Source organism: Panthera uncia, chromosome F2 (genome assembly GCF_023721935.1).
Source record: "Panthera uncia isolate 11264 chromosome F2, Puncia_PCG_1.0, whole genome shotgun sequence".
NCBI classification, from domain to species: domain Eukaryota; kingdom Metazoa; phylum Chordata; class Mammalia; order Carnivora; family Felidae; genus Panthera; species Panthera uncia.
The window spans coordinates 15,800,094-15,818,705 of record NC_064812.1 but is presented as its reverse complement, the minus strand read 5'-3'; the positions used below and the strand labels follow the sequence as shown (position 1 = coordinate 15,818,705).

Genomic DNA, 18,612 nt, shown 5'->3' with positions numbered 1-18,612 from the left:
TTTTAAATTACAGAAAAATTTTCTATGTATCTATTTGCATAATTATTTTCCTTAAAATCAAACAAGGCAATGCACTTGGACGTAAATATAATAGATTTTGCCAGGACACATCTCAGGAAAAACTAGGAGTTGGCCCTATTCAGTGATCTCTGATGAGATGAGTTTGGAATCAACAATATTTGAAAATAACTACAACATCCTTGGGTGTACATTAAAGCAGATTTTTAATGGAAATAGTTTCCTGGGGACCTATACTGGCAGACAATGATAGCATTTTAGGATTATGGGCACAAGCCCTGAAGTCTGATAGCCAAGTGAACACAAAAGAAAAGAGGAGTTTCTTTTTCTGAATTTTTGTTTTTCTAAGCTACATTAAGGCCATCACCGTATAGGTGGAAAATATTGTCACCTGCTTGACTACAATAGTCTTTTCCTTTCTTGGTGATTATTGAGTATATGTATAATCATGTCTAAAATTTATGTTATGACTATTTCATATAATTATATAAATATTAATAATTACACTAATTTATGTTATGTCTAGACCTCAGTTCCCCTTATTTTTTAACTTGCACAAATTTTTGGTTTTTTATTTATTTTATTTTATTTATTTATTTATTTATTTATTCAATATATGAAATTTATTGTCAAATTGGTTTCCATACAGCACCCAGTGCTCATCCCAAAAGATGCCCTCTTCAATACTCATCACCCACCCTCCCCTCCCTCCCCCATCAACCCTCAGTTTGTTCTCAGTTTTTAAGAGTCTCTTATGCTTTGGCTCTTTCCCACTCTAACCTCTTTTTTTTTTTTTTTCCTTCCCCTCCCCCATGGGTTTCTGTTAAGTTTCTCAGGATCCACATAAGAGTGAAAACATGTGGTATCTGTCTTTCTCTGTATGGCTTATTTCACTTAGCATCACACTCTCCAGTTCCATGCACGTTGCTACAAAGGGCTATATTTCATTCTTTCTCATTGCCACGTAGTACTCCATTGTGTATATAAACCACAATTTCTTTATCCATTCATCAGTTCATGGACACTTAGGCTTTTTCCATCATTTGGCTATTGTTGAGAGTGCTGCTATAAACATTGGGGTACAAGTGCCCCTATGCATCAGTACTGCTGTATCCCTTGGGTAAATTCCTAGCAGTGCTATTGCTGGGTCGTAGGGTAGGTCTATTTTTAATTTTTTGAGGAACCTCCACACTGTTTTCCAGAGTGGCTGCACCAATTTGCATTCCCACCAACAGTGCAAGAGGGTTCCCGTTTCTCCACATCCTCTCCAGCATCTATAGTCTCCTGATTTGTTCATTTTGGCCACTCTGACTGGTGTGAGGTGATATCTGAGTGTGGTTTTGATTTGTATTTCCCTGATGAGAAGTGATGTTGAGCATCTTTTCATGTGCCTGTTGGCCATCTGGATGTCTTCTTTAGAGAAGTGTCTATTCATGTTTTCTGCCCATTTCTTCACTGGATTATTTGTTTTTTGGGTGTAGAGTTTGGTGAGCTCTTTATAGATTTTGGATACTAGCCCTTTTATATTCACTTATTTTTAAACCATATACACTTACACACAGAATTGAACTTTGAACTGCTAGATTTATGTACACGGTAAGCATTCACAAAGACAGAACTTTATTTTTTTTAATATGAAATTTATTGTCAAATTGGTTTCCATACAACACCCAGTGCTCATCCCAACAGGTGCCCTCCTCAATGCCCATCATCCACTTCCCCCTCCCTCTCACCCCCCATCAACCCTCAGTTTATTCTCAGTTTTTAAGAGTCTCTTATAGCTTGGCTCCCTCCCTCTCTAAATTTTTTTTTCCTTCCCCACCCCCATGGTCTTAGGTTTCTCAGGATCCACATAAGAGTGAAAATATATGGTATCTGTCTTTTTCTGCATGACTTATTTCACTTAGCATAACACTATCCAGTTCTATCCATGTTGCTACAAAAAGCCTTATTTCATTCTTCCTCATTGCCAAGTAGTATTCCATTGTGTATGTGAACCACAATTTCTTTATCCATTCATCAGTTGATGGACATTTAGGCTCTTTCCATAATTTAGCTATTGTTGAAAGTGCTGCTATAAACACTGGGGTACAAGTGCTCCTATGCATCAGCACTCCCACAAAGACAGAACTTTAAAAACAATGAGTTCAAATATTTATTAAAGAGCTGTATTAGTTCCCTTATAACAACACTACTGAAAAAACAAATTTGTTCTCTTACAGTTCTGGAGGTCACAGGTCTAAAATCAAGACACGGACCTCCAGTTATGGAATGAGTAAGTCACGGGAACAAAAGGCAGAGCATAAGGAATACCATCAATGATGTTGTATTGGTGGTGTAATGGGACAGATAGCAGCTACACGTTGTGTTGAACATCGCATAGTGTATAAACTTGTCAAATCACTCAGTCATACACCTAAAGCTAATGTAACACTGTGTGTCAATTATACTCAAAAAAATTTTTTTATTAAAGAAAAAAAAGATGGTAATAGTGGGTTTCTTCTAGAGGGTCCAGAAAAGAATCCATTTCTTTGCCTTTTTCAGCTTCTAAAAGCCACTTAACATTCCTTGGTATACGCCTCCTTCCTTGAATCACTCCAACTTCTCACTTCTGTTGTCACATCTCCTACTCCCTTTGATCCACATTTCTCCCTCTTATAAGAACCCTTGTGATTACACAGGGCCCACGCAGATAATCTAGAATAATCCCCCAATCTCAAAATCCTGAACTTAATCACACCTGCAAAGTCCTTGTTACTGTGTAAATATGCACAGGTTCAGGTTCTGGAAATTAGGACACGGACATCTTTAGGGGCACATTATTCAGCCTACCACAAGGTCTTACGTTGTTGAAAATCTCCTGTGTTGCATGAACGTTACTTTAGAGATAACCAATCTGGATATCCCCTGAAGGGTCAAACCCAGGGATATTCAGCAAAAAGTCCTCCTGAACTATCTTATTTCAGGCTGGCAAATCCTGACAGACTCTGAATACATTTTATTGCTCTTATAACTTGTTCGTACTCAGAAAAAGAGCAGCAGACGCTAGAAGGGAGGATCAGTTCTCTTTGAATCCTTTCCTGGTGTTACCATGTGAGAACTGATACACAAATCTGTGTGGCCTGGATCTCTGAGCACAGGATGGCTCAACTGAAATCCTGGAGCAACAGACGTGGGAGAGCAGATCTTGTCCCTTGTTGGTCATTATCTTTCATGGTTCCCCATCTCCTTCTGGACTACATTCAAGGCCTTCTGCACTGCCCACAGGACTTTCCAGATCTGACCCACATTTATCTGTCAACCTCTCCCCGAGCACCCCCTAGTGGTACGTCAGATGCTTAGTACTACCAGAGTCCATTTAAGCTGTCCAGTCAATCCCACGGGCTCGCTGAAACTCTCATGCTTGCACACGCCTTGTTCATTCTGTTCAGCATCTGGCAAATTAACCTGCCTCCAAACAAACTCCTCCTTTAAGGAAATCGTCCTACCTCACGGCCTTACTGAAGAAACATCTCCCTCAGATTATGGGTTCTCCTCTTTACCCTCTTTATAATGTTAGTGATTCTGTAATTATTGTAGTGGGGACAGGTTACACAATTTGTGGGGCTCACTGCACGATGAAAATGTGGCATCCCCCGTTTAAAAATTAAGAATTTCAAGACAGCAGAGCATTAAACCAAGCTTAGGGCACTTCTAAGCTCAGGGCTGTGTGTGACTACCACGGTCGCACATCCATGAAGCCAGCCCTTGACCCTAGTGTGTGTCTGATAAGGACACTGAGGTCAGAAACTCATCTGTAATCTGTAATCCACATGCTTGGTCAGTGCCCCCCACACAAAGGCACACAAAAATAACGGTTGAATAAATGCATAAATGAATGAATAAGCAATATTGAAGATAGTTTTTATTTTACAGAAGATTGTATATATTTGTTTCCTATACAATGGGATGTCAGAGCAAATTGTCACAAACTTGGTGGCTTAAAACAACAGAGATTTACTCTGTCATAGTTCTGGAGGCTATAAGTCTGAAATCAAGGTGTCAGCAGGGCCATGTTCCCTTTGAAGGCTCTAAGGAAGAATCCTTCCTCTTCTCCTCGCTTCTGACAGCTCCAGCAATCCTTGGGGTTCCTTGGTTTATAGCCCCTTCCCTCCACTCTTTGACTCCATCGTCACAAGACCTTCTCCCTTCTGTGTTCATCTCGTGTGTCTTTTTCTCTCCTTAGAAAGACACCAGTCATTGGATTGAGCGCCCACCCTCGTCCACTGTGACCTCACCTTAACTCATTACATCTGCTAAGACCCTATTTCCAAATAAGGTTACCTTCTGAGATTCCAGGTGGATGTGAATTTGAGGGGGAAGACACTATTCAAACCACTACATTTGTTTCTGGGACATTCTTCAGAATGCCTCAAGAATATTTTTTGATGATAACGTCTTTAACAGTTCCTAGGATTTGTAACTTAACTGTATTTGCCAAAGTATAATCTGGAGAACTAAAAGACATTTGGATGTGGTCATATAACCAGTATCAATTATGGTTGAAGCATCCTGGAATGTGAAGGGAGCAAAAAAAAAACCCCAAAAAACAAAAACAAACAACAACAACAAGAATAGGAAAATGCCCAAATTTTCATAAGGAAGATAAGGAGAAATCCAGGAACTTCTAAGTTTCCTGCCAACTCTGTGTCTATGTAAATGGCTGGGAGCTAGTTGATTGGAATTTCCTGTACAGTCCCTGTTCCCTGGGGATGGCTAGGTGGTTAGAATGCCCTTGGGCTCAGCAGTTTGCATGTTGTTTATCAAGGGTTAGGAACGTGTATTACCTTGCATGTGATAAGTAGATAAGATCTGAGAGAAGCCTTTTGAGGGTTTTAATTAAATTCACATTTAGTGGCTTCTTGCTGAATGTTCATGGTTTCATTAATTGTTCAAACTATCACAGAAGCATGAGGGTTTAAGTACCCCCCCCACCTGCTTTATTGGGGTACTAAAAGTTGACCAAAATGTAATATATTTAAAGTGTAGAATGTGATGATTTGATATACATATATATTATACACATATACATATGTACCATAATCAAGCTAGTTAACACATCCATCACATCACGGTTACCTTTTTTTTTTCCCCTTGGGTGGGAATGCTTAAGATCTGCTCCCTTAGCTACTTTCAAATATATAAAACAGTATTGTTAACTCTAGTCACCAGGCCTTACATCAGATGCTCAGAACTTGTTCATCTTCTATAACTGAAAGCTTGTACCCTTTGACCAACATCTCCCACTTCCCCCAACCCCTAGCCCCTGTCAGCCACCATTCCATTCTGTGTTTCTATGAAGTCAACCTGTTTGTTTGCTTAGATTCCACCTGTGAGATCATACAGTCTATGACTATATCTGGCTTATTTCACTTAGCATAATGCCCTCCAGGTTCATCCATGTCGTTGCCAATGGCAGGATTTTCTTTCTTTTTTACGGCAGAATAATAATCCAATATATATATTTACATAATATCATATATAATACAAAAATATATAATATAGTAGGTATATTACAGATGATATATTTATATGATATCTACATTATATAAATATATGTTTTCTTTACCATTCAGTTGTCGATGGACACTTAGATTGCTTCTATATCTTGCCTATTGTGAATAAGGCTACAATGAACATGGAGAACAGATAATCTCTTCTAGATAGTGAATTCATTTCCCTAAGATAAATACCCAGAAGTGGGGAGGGCTGGATCATACTGTAGTTCTATTTTTAATTTTTTTAATGTTTATTTTTTGAGAGAGAGACAGCAAGCACAAGCAAGGGAGGGGCAGAAAGAGAGGGAGACACAGAATCTGAAGCAGGTTCCAGGCTCTGAGCCGTCAGCACAGAGCCCAATCCAATGCAGGGCTCACACCCACAAACTGTGAGATCGTGACCTGAGCTGAAGTCGGATGCTCAACTGACTGAGCCACCCAGGCGCCCCAGTTCTATTTTTAATTTTTGAGGAGCCCCCATCCTGTTTTCCATAATGGCTGCACCAATTTACATTCCCACCAACAGTGCACAAGGGTTCCCTTTTCTCTACACCCTCCCCAACACTTGTTACCTCTTTTCTTTATGATAATAGACATCTTACCAGATGTGAGGTGATACCTGATTTGCATCTCCCTGATGATAAGCGATGTTGAGCATCTTTCACAGAGCTGTTGGCCATTTGTAGGTCTTCTTTGGAAAAATGTCTCTTTGGATTCTTTGCCCATTTTTAAACCAGATTTTTTGGTTTTGCTATTAAGTGTTCCTTGTATATTTTGGAGATTAATCCCTTATTGGATATACAGTTTGCAAATATTTTCTCCCATTCCATAGGCTGCCTTTTCACTTTGCTTCCTTTGCTGTCCAGAAGCACGTTAGGTTTTTTTTTTTTTTTTTTTTTTTTTTTTTTTTTTTTGTTGTTGTTGTTGTTTTTGCTTTTGTTGCCTGTGCTTTTGGTGTCAGATCCAAAAAATCATTACCAAGACCAATGTCAAGGAGCTTTTTCCTCTGTTTCCTCCTAAGAGTGTTAAAGTTTCAGGTCTTACACTTGAGTCTTTAATCCATTCTGAGTTGATGTGTGTGTGTGTGGTGTAAGATAAGCATCCATTTCATTCCTTTCCTGTGGCCATCCAGTTTTCCCAACACCATTTGGTGAAGAGACTTTCCCCATTGAGTAGTTTTGGTGCTTTCCTTGAAAATTCGTTGACCATATGTGTGTGGATTTAAGATTTTCTCAGTGCATTTCCTGCTGAAGAAAGAGGCAAGTGTGATTAGGTAATAAGAAGAATCATGTTTAACACTCATTTGATAGTAAAACAAAGCCAGTAGAGTTTTTCCTGCTCTGCAGGTACTGGGCTAGGCCCCCTGTCTCTCCTGTCTTTAACAGAAGTAGTGGAGATGGAGAGGATTTCCATTTAAAGTGCAGAGGCACCACCTAGAGTGCTTCTGTGGGCTGTCCTGGGCCACTATTGGCACGTTTCCTACTGTTTACCCAGGCTGGCTCCAAACACCTGAATGTTCTCCACGTGCAGTTACCAGACACGGCAACCGTTTTCTGCAGCCTGTGGTTTTCTTGGTAGGGAGCTTATGATTCTCTTCCTCTCCCTCAAGACTCTTTCCCCTGAGTAGGGCTGTAGAGTGAAACCACTTTGCTGGGAAGCAAAGAGGGAAGCAGGCTTACAGCCTAGAACAGCCTCTGGGTTTTGTCTGGGCACGTGGGAAGGCAGAAAACCTCCTGAAAAAGTCCCTGACCCGCTCAAGTGTGGTGGGGACCCCCAGAAGCCTCGCAGATGCACACAAGGGTAGTCACAGCCAACCCAGACCTCCCATTTCCCCATACTTGAGCATCAGCATAATCTTGAAATCATGTCAGAATTTGAGGTGTTGGGAGGGTCTCCAAGACCGTGGCCCAACCCTCCGTGGGGAGAACCCCAGGAATGAGTTTAATTTCCTATCAGCTGGGAGGAAGAGAACCTTAAAATGAAGTCGAATTATAGATAATAATTATTGGACACTGCCTGTCCCAAATGTAGTGGCTAAATGTCCGGAGCCTCTCACGGCCAAGAGGAGTGAACTCTGTTGGCAGCCTGCACCCTGAACATACCCCAAAACATTTTACAGGGGCCCAGAGCTGAGAAGGAGAACAATGTAAGCTCAGGCTTTTCTCCAAGCAAACCCAGAGCATTGCCAGAACAGCCAGCAGCAGATCCAGGTTTTGTGGGGCCTGGAGCTTAGAAATTTGTGGCTGTCTTGGGACGCCGGGGTGACTCAGTTGATTAAGCGTCTGACTTCAACTCAGGTCATGATCTCATGGTCCATAATTTCTAGCCCCATGTTGGGCTCTAGGCTGACAGCTCAGAGCCTGGAGCCTGCTTCAGATTCTGTGTCTCCCTCCTCTCTACCCCTCCCCTGTTCGTGCTCTGTCTCTCTCTGTCTCTCAAAAATGAATAGACGTTAAAAAAATTAAAAAAAAAAAGAAATTTGTGACCATCTTTAAAGGATCAAAAAGTATAAACTACCAGCTATAAAATAAATAGGTCATACAGATGTGATGTACAGCATGGTGACTACAGCTAATATTGCTGTGCTACAAATTTGAAAGTTCCTGAGAAGATCTTAAAAGTTCTCATCACAAGAAAAAACAACTTGTAACTATGTATGATGATGGATGTTACCTAGACTTAGATCACTTAGTGGTGATCATTCCATACTACATACAAGTATCGAATCATTGTATTGTACTCCTGAAACTAATATAATGTTATATGTCAGTTATACCTCAAACAATGAAAAAAAGAACACAAAATTACAAGTATAAAAATAGGAACAAAGCAAATATTTAGAGGCACCTGGGTGCCCCAGTCAGTTGAACGTCAGACTCTTGATTTTGACTCAGGTCTGATCCCAGGGTCGTGGGATTGAGCCCTGCGTCGGGCTCTGTGCTGACAGCGTGGATGGGATTCCCTCTCTCCTTCCTTCTTGGCCCCTCCCCCTTCTCTGTCTCTCAAAAGAAGTAAGTAAACTTTAAAAAAAAGATTCTTTCTCCTTCTGTCCCTCCCCCACTCTAAAATAAAATTTAAAAAAAATTAAAAAGCAAATATTTCAATTAGTTATTTAGAATAAGAAAAGAAACCCCATATTGCTAACTTAAAAAAAAAAAGGTTTATTTATTTTGAGAGAGAGAGAGAATGCATGTGAGGCATGAGTGAGGGAGGGGCAGAGAGAGAGGAAGAGAGAGAATCCCAGGTGGACTCCATGCTGTCAGTGCAGAGACCAACTTGGGGCTCGATCTCACAAACCATGAGATCGTGATCTGAGCTGAAACCAAGAGTCTGACGCTTAACCCGCTGAGCCACCCAGGCGCTCTGACAGTTGTTTCTATTATCGGTGGTTGGAATGTATAAAACATGCAACTTCACAGACATTCTTGCTGTTTTTATTATTGCCACTAGTTTGTGGCAATAATAAACATACATAAGAATTCTGGTAAATTCAAATGTGTGTGTTGCCATCTCATTTTTTAATTTAAAAAGTATACATTTTATTAATGTAGGGAATAGTGAAAAAACAGGATTTTAATTCTTTTCATCTTTGGGACATTAAGAGCAAGTAGCAAATTACTGTCTCCCTTGGGTTTATGCGGAAGAAACAAAGTTGTGTTGGTATCTTTTAAATGTTTTTATGTGAAAAGTGTGTTTTCATGCAACTTTATATGAAAATTTTATAATTTTTCTGGCTTAAACTGCATTGATGTAGGTGGCATAAGGGAGTGTGACTCTGGCTTTTTCTTTTCTTATTTAGGTTTTTGGAAAACCCTCAGCCAGCAACCACTTGGTTTTAAAAACTTTTGATCAAAAAATCAAATCGTATTGTCAGAGAAATTAGCCATTTGTCATTTTTTTAAAAAAATTTTTTAAATTTTTTTTTTTTTGAAGGAGAGAGAGACAGAGCATGAGCAGGGGAGGAGCAGAGAGAGAGAGGGAGACACAGATTTCAAAGCAGGCTCCAGGCCCTGAGCTGTCAGGACAGAGCCCCATGCGGGGCTTGAACCCACGAACCGTGAGATCATGACCTGAGCCGAAGTCGGACGCTCAACCGACTGAGCTGCCCAGGCGCCCCAGCCATTTGTCATTTTTAAGATGAACGACTTGAGTGACAGGAGATTCTTTCGGAAACTCACAGGGGGGCCAAAGTGAGACCTCAGCATCAGGTAAGTGCTCGCCTGCCTGCTGCGGGTACTGACTGGGCTACCCACATCGGCTGGCCGGTCTGGCTTCTTTTTCTTTTCCTTCTCACTCTGGGTTCTGTGTTCTTATCCTACAGGAGGTTTCTTCTTGGGGGATATTCTTGCTCTATTCTGCCAAAAGGAGATCTAAACAAGAGACGTTGGATACTCCTGAGGTTGGATGATGAATGTGTAATGACTAAGACGTGGAGGCTAGAACACAGGCCTGTAGCAAGATTCTTGTTTTGATATCCCATTCACGCAGTTTAATGAGTGCTGTGTGTTTTTAAATTGCGAGCACGTGTCTTGGTTGAACTTGTGTTGAATGTGATGTTTCACTAAATATCCTACTCTCGGGGAGCCTGGCTGGCTCAGTCCGTACAGCATATGAGTCTTGACCTTGGGGTCATGAGTTTAAGGCCCATGTTGGGTGTAGAGCGTGCTTAAAAAATATATACCCTATTCCCAAGTTCTTTTCTAAGGTATGGCATGTTTATAATGAAAATGCTATGCTATCTAGCATATTCCTAACAGAATACTAACCAGGCATTGTTGAAAACTGAATCCTCCATTGAAAATTGTACATGCCAGGGATGCATGTGGGTGGCTGAGTCGGGTAAGCATCCAACTCTTGATTTTCACTCTGGTCGTGAGCTCATGGTCGTGAGAGTGAGCCCCATGTTGGCTTCTACAGTGGGCATAGAGCCTGCTTGTGATTCTCTCTCCTCTCCCTCTGCCTCTCCCCCACTCACAGGTACTTTCTCTCTCTCTGTCTCCCTCTGTTTCTCAAAAAAAAAAAAAAAATTAAAAAAAAAATATATATACGTATATATATGCCTGAAGCTTAGAAGAAACTTCCTGCACACTAGCTGCTGACACTTTACTTTTGAAACTTGGTTTCTCCTCTGTGACTCATCTCCTTCCAGTGCCCAACATCAGAGAACATGCTCACATCACCACGGGACACCTGGTCCCGTACTTCCGTGTCAGGATGCTGGGCGAAGCAGTGGCTAGCCACAGAAGTATCTCCAGCAGCTATTCCTAAACCCGAATGCTGGCAAGAACTGAACTACACACAGGAGAGACTGCAATCACACAAATGTATCCCACTACACCAAACGAAGCGTATTCTGGCTTAACTTCACCTACTGAGTCCCCGAAATCCACGCCTTACGGGAGGGGAAGGTGGCGTGGAGCGACACAGTGATCTTAACCGTTTGTGGTTAAGTCCTCTTACTTTTGCAAATTCCACAAGAACACCCGACCCTGTGAGATCACTGTCAAAGGCTTCATCCATCGGAAAGAGCCAATGCACCTGATAGGGCCTGAAGCTTAAGCTTTCTTACCATCACCGTAAATCTGCTTCTCAGAACAGGAAAGGGACTCAAAGGCTAATGCTGTCCAAAGGTTAATTCTTGTGTAGATGGAGCCACCACTCCTTAATCCAGCAGGGTGCGATGGTTACACGTTTAGTCATCTGAACGCAGAACAAGCTGACTCTGGAAAGTCACTTCTGGACTAACAGTTATTTACCACGCGCCCCCTTGCCTAGGCACCGTGCCGAGCCAGAGAGAGTGGTTCCCTGCTCCTGAAGGCGTCGCTGTTGGTAAAGTGGGTCTCTGTACCCTGCGACATGCACCACATGTGAGAAATGAACAGTTTAATGGCACACTAACGGAGGCAGGGGTTCCTTCAGATTAGAGGGAGTGGTAGGGACAGGGAGGCAGAATGGTGGGGGAAGGTAGGAGGCAGTGATGCCCAAGCAGAGTTTAAGAATAAGGAGGGGCAGGGCACCTGGGTGACTCAGCGCCTGATTCTTGGTTTCAGCTCAGGTCATGAACTCACCGTTCGTGAGTTCGAGTCCTGCGTCCGGCTCTGAGCTGACAATGTGGAACCTGCTTGGGATTCTCTCTCTGTCTCCCTCTGCCCCACCTCTGTCTCCCTCTCTCTCATTCTCAAAATAAATAAATAAAAATTTATAATAATAAAAAAAAAAAGAATAAGGGGGGTTTAGGTGGAGAGGAGGGATAGGAATGCCCTTCTACCCTTTCTCTGGGCTGTGATAGGTCAACTCCTGTAGTGATTTCCTAAAGGCAAATGGACCAACCGGGTGAGTGAAAAGTATCCAGTGGGCAGAAGGAAGATGGACAGTGTGTGCACAGAGGCCTCACTACAGCCAGACAAAGGAAGTGATGAAATCCCTAAGCCCTCCCTTTGGAAATGTCACCAGTCTCTTTGCCCACGAAGCACCCTCTGGTGGAGATACCTTGGAATCCGAACTATAGACATGATCCCTGAAAGTATAGTCTTTGATACCTTGTAATACAAATACACTCAGACTGAGCCTCTGGAAAAAGCCCCAGGCTTTTAACCTGCACTTCTCTAAGCTCTAGCAGCTGTGTGTTTTACTTCGAAATCTTGGAAAAGAGCTAAAGTGCTAACATAGTATGTACTTTATTACGTGTAGGCAGATACAGAAATTAAACATAGGAGACGCAAAAAAAAATGAAAGGAGAAAAATTTAGTATTTCCCCTCCTTACCCACTAGACCATCTCGCATACTCACGTTGCATCATTTTAGAGACCTCTGAACACTGGTGTTGTCAAATTGTGCTTGCTGGATAGCAGTGCGGGGTAATGGTTAAAAATGTAGACTCGGGAGTCAGCCGACCTGGGTACGAAGACTGGCTGCCCCACTTCCTAACTGTGTAACAACTTTAATAGCCTCTTTTAAAGAATATGAATGATAAAAAACCAGTTCTTGGAAAAGTTCATTACTATACAACATTGAAATTAGTGCCTGGCACCTGATAAGCGCTTTGTAAATGTTACTTATTATTTTTCTCAGTGTCACTATTAAAAACACCTTTAAATCTGGGGTGACTGGCTGGCTTAGTTAGTGGTACATGTGACTCTTGATCTCGGGGTCCTGAGTTCGAGCCCCATGTTCGGCATGGACTCTACTTTAAAAAATACTTTTAGATCTTTTTTTTTTTTTTTAAACATTGTCCTTTAAAAATTTAAAAATCCCAGGTGGGAGGAAAAGGCAAGAGAAGTCTGGAAGGACTTCCTGTAAAAGATGTTCCTAGTTAAATTAGAATTTTCAGAGTTTGCAGAGTGAAGATGAAGGCAACAAGAGTCAGCTCAGCCCTTTCTTAGCTGAACTATGTTATTAAAACTTCTTCATAGATGTTGGGCTTTGCTCTTATGTCTACTTGCCGTCTTTTATCCCAACCCCTGTCCAGAACCCCTTTGTTGTTTCCAGGGTTTTTGCCCCCCGCTTACTGTGTAGAGGAATGTTGCTTCATGGCTGATGTTTGCTCACTCTCCCTTATTTGTCCTCGATCAACCCCACAGTCAAAAAGTAAAGCCAGTCCACTTCCCAGCCTCCCCAGCCATCAGGGGTGACCTTGGGACCCCTTTCTGTCCCAGAGGGGTAGTGGAAGTCCATGGGGCAGACACTTCTTTCTCTTTGCTCTGCCCTATTCTTTCTGCCTTGGTTTGCTCACAAAGCCTAAAAGCGTAGTGGCCATATTGACACCTCAAGGATAAAAGGGTCACGCTAAGGCTGAGGAGGAGGCTGGTTTACTGCCGAGTTCCCTGAAGGCTACACAAGCCTTGGACTTCCTTTTACATGAAAAAATACGAATCTCCTCACCCACTGTTGAGCTGCTGTTCCTTGGAGGTTTTGTTAATTGCTGCCAAACACATTCGTGTATCTGGATTGGCCACTTCGTAAGGTCAATAGAGCTGAATGAAGAAAGGCCCGTTGGAGAAGGGTAGGCCCCTGAGGGTGTCCAAACCGTGAGAAACCCAAGAACTTTGCTCAGTTGCAACTACTGTGGTGCTGGTTGTTGCTGCCATCTAGTGGCAACAACTTGGAACTAAAACGCTCACCTGGGCCACAGACTGTTTTTCCACAGATCCTTCTTCTTTCCTTCCATCATTCGTTCATTCATCCATGCACTCACAGACTCACATGTTCATTCTACAGATATTTTATGAGAATGTACTGTATGTGGCGGGTCCTCATAAATACAATAAGGAAATACAATAATGGGGGGAAACCTAGCTCCTTACCCCCCCGCCCCCCTTGAAACTTACACACTGTGGAAAGATAGCCACTAATCAAATCAACATGAAAAATATGACTGGAAGGGGCTCTAAGAGAAGAACATGGTGCTATGAGAATTATTAGTAGGGATTTTCCTTATTGCGGAGATGGATAGGAGGTTAGAGAAGGCTTTCCTGAGGATGTTCTGACTGGCCTTAGGAAGGGAATTTTCTGGGCAGTGAGACCCATCATGAAAGTGAGCTCAGCAAAGAGAGGGAGTGTGTTGAGTACAGAGGAATAAGAGAGGACCATGTGTTTAAGTTATTACTTGGTATTAAGCATTCTAGTGGGTTTTTTTAAATGTTTATTTCTTTTGAAAGAAAGAGAGAGAGTGCAAGTGGGTTAGAGGCAGAGAGGGAATCCCCAGAAGGCTCCAGGCTGTCAGTGCAGAGCCTGACATGGGTCTTGATCTCACAAACCATGAGATCATGACCTGAGCCAAAATCAAGAATAGGATGCTTAACCAACTGAGCCACCCAGGTGCCCTTAGGCATTCTAGTTTTTTGAATTAAGACTATGGTTGTTAATTATAATGATTATCATATAATAATGACCTGATCATAAGCTGAAAAGATACAGGCTAACAGACAACTAGAGAACACTCAACCACCAACAGCGGAACACACATTCTTCTCAAGTGCATGTGGAACATTCTCCAGGATAGACCATATACTATGTCACAAAATAAAGCCTCGATAAATCTAAAAGGCAGGCTTGAAAGTATATATAGTATGTTCTCTGGCCACAATGGAATGCAATTACTAACGAGTTAAAGTGAGAACTTTTTATATTTTAAAATATTGTTGGGGCACCTGGGTGGCTCAGTCAGTTAAGCATCCGACTTTGGCTCAGGTCATGATCTCATGGTTTGTGAGTTTGAGCCACACATCGGGCTTTGTGCTGACAGCTCAGAGCCTGGAGCCTGTTTCAGATTCTGTGTCTCCCCCCCCCCCCTTCTCTGCACCTACCCTGCTCGTGTGTTCTCTCTCTCTCTCTCTGAAAAATAATAAAATTTAAAACTTTTTAAAAATAAAATAAAATAAAAATGTTGTTAAAATTTGCTATTTGGGGGGCACCTGGGTGACTCGAGAGCGTCCAACTCTTGATTCCAGCTCAGATCACGATCCCAGAGTCATGGGACTGAGCCCTGTGTTGAGCTCCATGCTGGGTGTGAAGCCTGCTTAAGATTCTCGCTCTTCATCTGCTCCTCTCCCCAGCTTGTGCTTTCTCTCTCTCTCTCTCTCTCTCTCTCAAAGAAAAAAAACTTGCTATTTTTGAATTTTTACAATTTTAAACATTACAAAGTCTCAAGCTCTGGGTATCATAATATAAATTATTCAAATCCCATTCCCCTAATGGAACATTCAATTATGGCATAATGTACTTTGTAATGTGACCGTGTAACTCTTTATAGAATAAAGCAAAGCTTATGAAAAAATTCCTTACCATCTTGGGGCTTTATTTCAAATGCCCTGACATAAAATAAAGGGAGTAAAAATAATAGTACGTTACCAGTGAAATAAACAAAGGTGTGCAGTCCACTCAGGAAGCTGTGAGACCAGGTCTAGGGCACTGTCACTGACACCGAGAGTAGGGGATTCTTTGGGGGAACTGTGTGGCAGGTAAAGTCCATTCAAAATGGAGGTGGCTTTGTTGTGAGTGCTGAGGGCAAGGGGAGGCATAAGTAAAAGCAAAGTCTCAGGTTTGTGACATGAGCAACTAGAGAGACTGGCAGGGGCATTTCATGAGCTAAAGAGGAGTGGGGGGAACACAGGCTGAGTTCAATTTTGGAAGTGTTGAATGTGAAGTGTCTGGGAAACATCAAATATGGTGGCAGGGGGGCCGATGAGAGGAGGTAGACAGGTGTACCCATGGGAAGAAGCATTCAGTGAGGTAGGAGGAAAAGCAGTAGAACGTGTTCTTCAAAATGAAAGACAGGGATGGCTTCCTCTCTCCTCCATGCTCACAAAACACTTGAAACTGCAACCCCAATAGCACCTAAGTAATGGCATCAGAGGTATTTGGGAGTGTACGTATGACTCAGAATAGAGATCCGTGGAGGGAGGTTAGCAAACAGTTGTTCAAAAATTGCAGAAGTGATGCTAAAATGAATGAACAAATGATGAGGCACCTAGGGGAAGGGAAAGGCATTCCAGGTGCAGCCAGCGAAGTGGAGGACAGAAGGAAGAGAAAAATAAGAACGTGAAAAAAATTATTCCTCTTTATTTCTAGACTCCAGGGTCTATCAAGCCATGGAGGAAAGCTCTTGTGTATACGGCCAGCCCAACACCATTTGGAACCTCCCTCCTACATGAAAACTGACAGCCCTTAAACAACCGAATGCAGCCTCTCTTATAAGAAGCTGGTGGGATAGTCCTTTGGTCTTCTACGTGTTGGCATCTCATCAATAAGAGGCGGTAACAAACTCATCTCCAGCTGGGGTCTCTCGGACAACAACTCTAATGGATATTTTTAATTCATATGGAAATCAATAATTCTGGCCACTTCAGGAAAAGCAGTTTGTGATACAGTTTGCCTCCTCTCTCTCTCTCCTTTTCTCTCCAGTTAATTTCCGTGACCTACTTCTCCTTTACTAAGTAGTTATCTTCTTCTGCATTTGAACCCACGGGTTGTCTAAAAGCTTGTTTACTATCGTCACTGCTGGTTGCTTTTGCTTTGTTGTCATTTTAATGAGTTCACAGGGTAGAAGTGGTGGGGAAAGTGAGGTCATGTGCTTCAGGGAAGGTGGATCAAGGTGGCCATGCACAAGTGGGGCTCATTTGTAAAACTTTTTTAAAGGACCATTTCTAACTCTCAAATATTTAGTTTTCAAATCTACCCCCCAATATTTTGTTTACTTCAGATTAAAAGTAGGATATATCTGGGTCAAGTCTGCACTACATTATCTTAATTATTGTTGCAAGGTGTTAGACTGACTTTGGAACAGAAGGAAAACCTAGAGGAAAAAACGCTTTCCAAGATATGACTTTTATCACCTCCCACTACAAATAAAATGAAAGGGAGTTTCCATTTGTATGGAACCCAGAAAACAATGTTTTTGCTGCCTTGGGGATCTTCTAAAGATTTTTATAAGATATAAAGATAACATTTGTTCATCGTATACAATTTGTAACTGGAGAAAAATGTACAAAAGAAAATGGAATCACTTATAATTATATCACATTTAGGGAATCACCGTTCATATTTTAGAGCCTGCCCTAATAAACTTTTTAAAATACATAAATAATATCATCTAAGGCATAATCGTATATTTTCAATTTAACACTGCAAAAGGAGTAACTTCCCATGTCATTAATATTTCTTATAATCATGACCATTGTTTAATATTTCCATCTAAAGGATGTAATCATAATCCATTTAACCTTTCATCTGTACATTGAAGTAAAACAGTAAGGAGTCTTAGTTTATAATTCTTTGAATTTCTAATCATTCTACATTTATGGAATGGATTACTGCTTGAATGGGTACAAACATGTTCAAGTCTCTTAGTGATCAATCATTCTCTTAATTACTATAGCATTTGCCAAGAAATGACTGTGACCAGGAACTATATAAAATACTGGGGATATAGCAGTAATTTTCCAGCATTTCTGGCATGCCCTGGACATAGGCTAAGCCAATTCCGGTGAGCAGAGAAAGCCATTAGACAGACACCTAAGTGCTTTTAGTTAGAAGCCATCGGATTGACATATACAGGAATGGAGAGTCCCAAGGGTATATGGGGCACCAAAGAGTCTTCTACTCTATCCCACTTAATTTTTTTTCTCCATGGAATCTGAATTTTAAACATAAAGACAAAACTGACAACAACAACTCTGATCGATACTGAATAGGTGTCAAGAAACAAGAAACTGTTTTAGTCATAGCCTGGTGCCTCCCATACAGAGAGACCTGAGTTGGAAGTCTTAATGAATGTTAACCTCTCTGGGTCCCAACATCTTGGTATAGAATGGTCGGAGGTAAGTAGAATGAATAGGGCTTCTTTACAACTCTTATTTTTCACTATTTGAATTTAGGTGTAGGGGAATTACTCTTTGTCCTCATTAGCTATATCAAAGCATTTCAAGGGGCTATTAATCTACTACCTAACCAGTTCAACTTATTCCATATATCTCTTTTGAGTATCTACTCTTTACTAGCCACTGTTCAAAGCGTTTTATATATATCTATAATCATAGCAATCATCTGAGAAAGTTAACATAAATCCCAGTTCATAGGTGCAGCTTCTGGTTCTGAGAGGTGATATGATTTACTCAGATACTTCTGACTTCCAAACACTGTTGTTGTTTTTTTTTTTATACTGCAGGATAGTGAGTTGGTGACGACTATCTTAAGGAAAAGGAATGAGGAAGCTATAGTTGACTCCTCTCAGCAAATACCGTGGTCACTGACACTGACCTGAGAGCAGCATGAGACTATGGAAACTGTGCCTTTCTCCAAATGCAGCCCATCATTCCAAGTGCACTTCTCTCTTTGGATTCGTGAGCATAACTGAAGAGAGTACACGAGCGTTCTAGCGGATATCGACTAATTTTAAGTTTTCGAGCCCAGAGAATTCCTTGTTTTAACTAATCTCCCGTTAAACCGAAGCAAGGCATGGTCAACCACAACAAAGATGGCGGCAGCAACGTCTCCACGGCAACAGCGACGCATTTGTCCGCAAGCGCATCAACCTTTTGTTCCGGCCTGCCATTTTTAC

The 18,612-nt window shown here is 41.6% G+C and overlaps 1 long non-coding RNA gene across 2 annotated transcripts; it reads right to left on the bottom strand.

Annotated features, from left to right (window-relative positions):
* Positions 1-3,909: 3,909 nt before the first annotated feature.
* LOC125924749 (uncharacterized) lies at positions 3,910-18,549 on the bottom strand. Of its 2 annotated transcripts, none has more exons than XR_007458546.1 (3): positions 18,312-18,549; positions 6,158-6,802; positions 3,910-4,238 (listed from the first exon to the last, which is right to left on the bottom strand). It is a non-coding gene; the product is annotated as an uncharacterized LOC125924749 (long non-coding RNA). The 2 variants fall into 2 exon arrangements; XR_007458545.1 differs by having other exon boundaries at positions 6,158-6,799; positions 18,312-18,547.
* Positions 18,550-18,612: the final 63 nt, after the last annotated feature.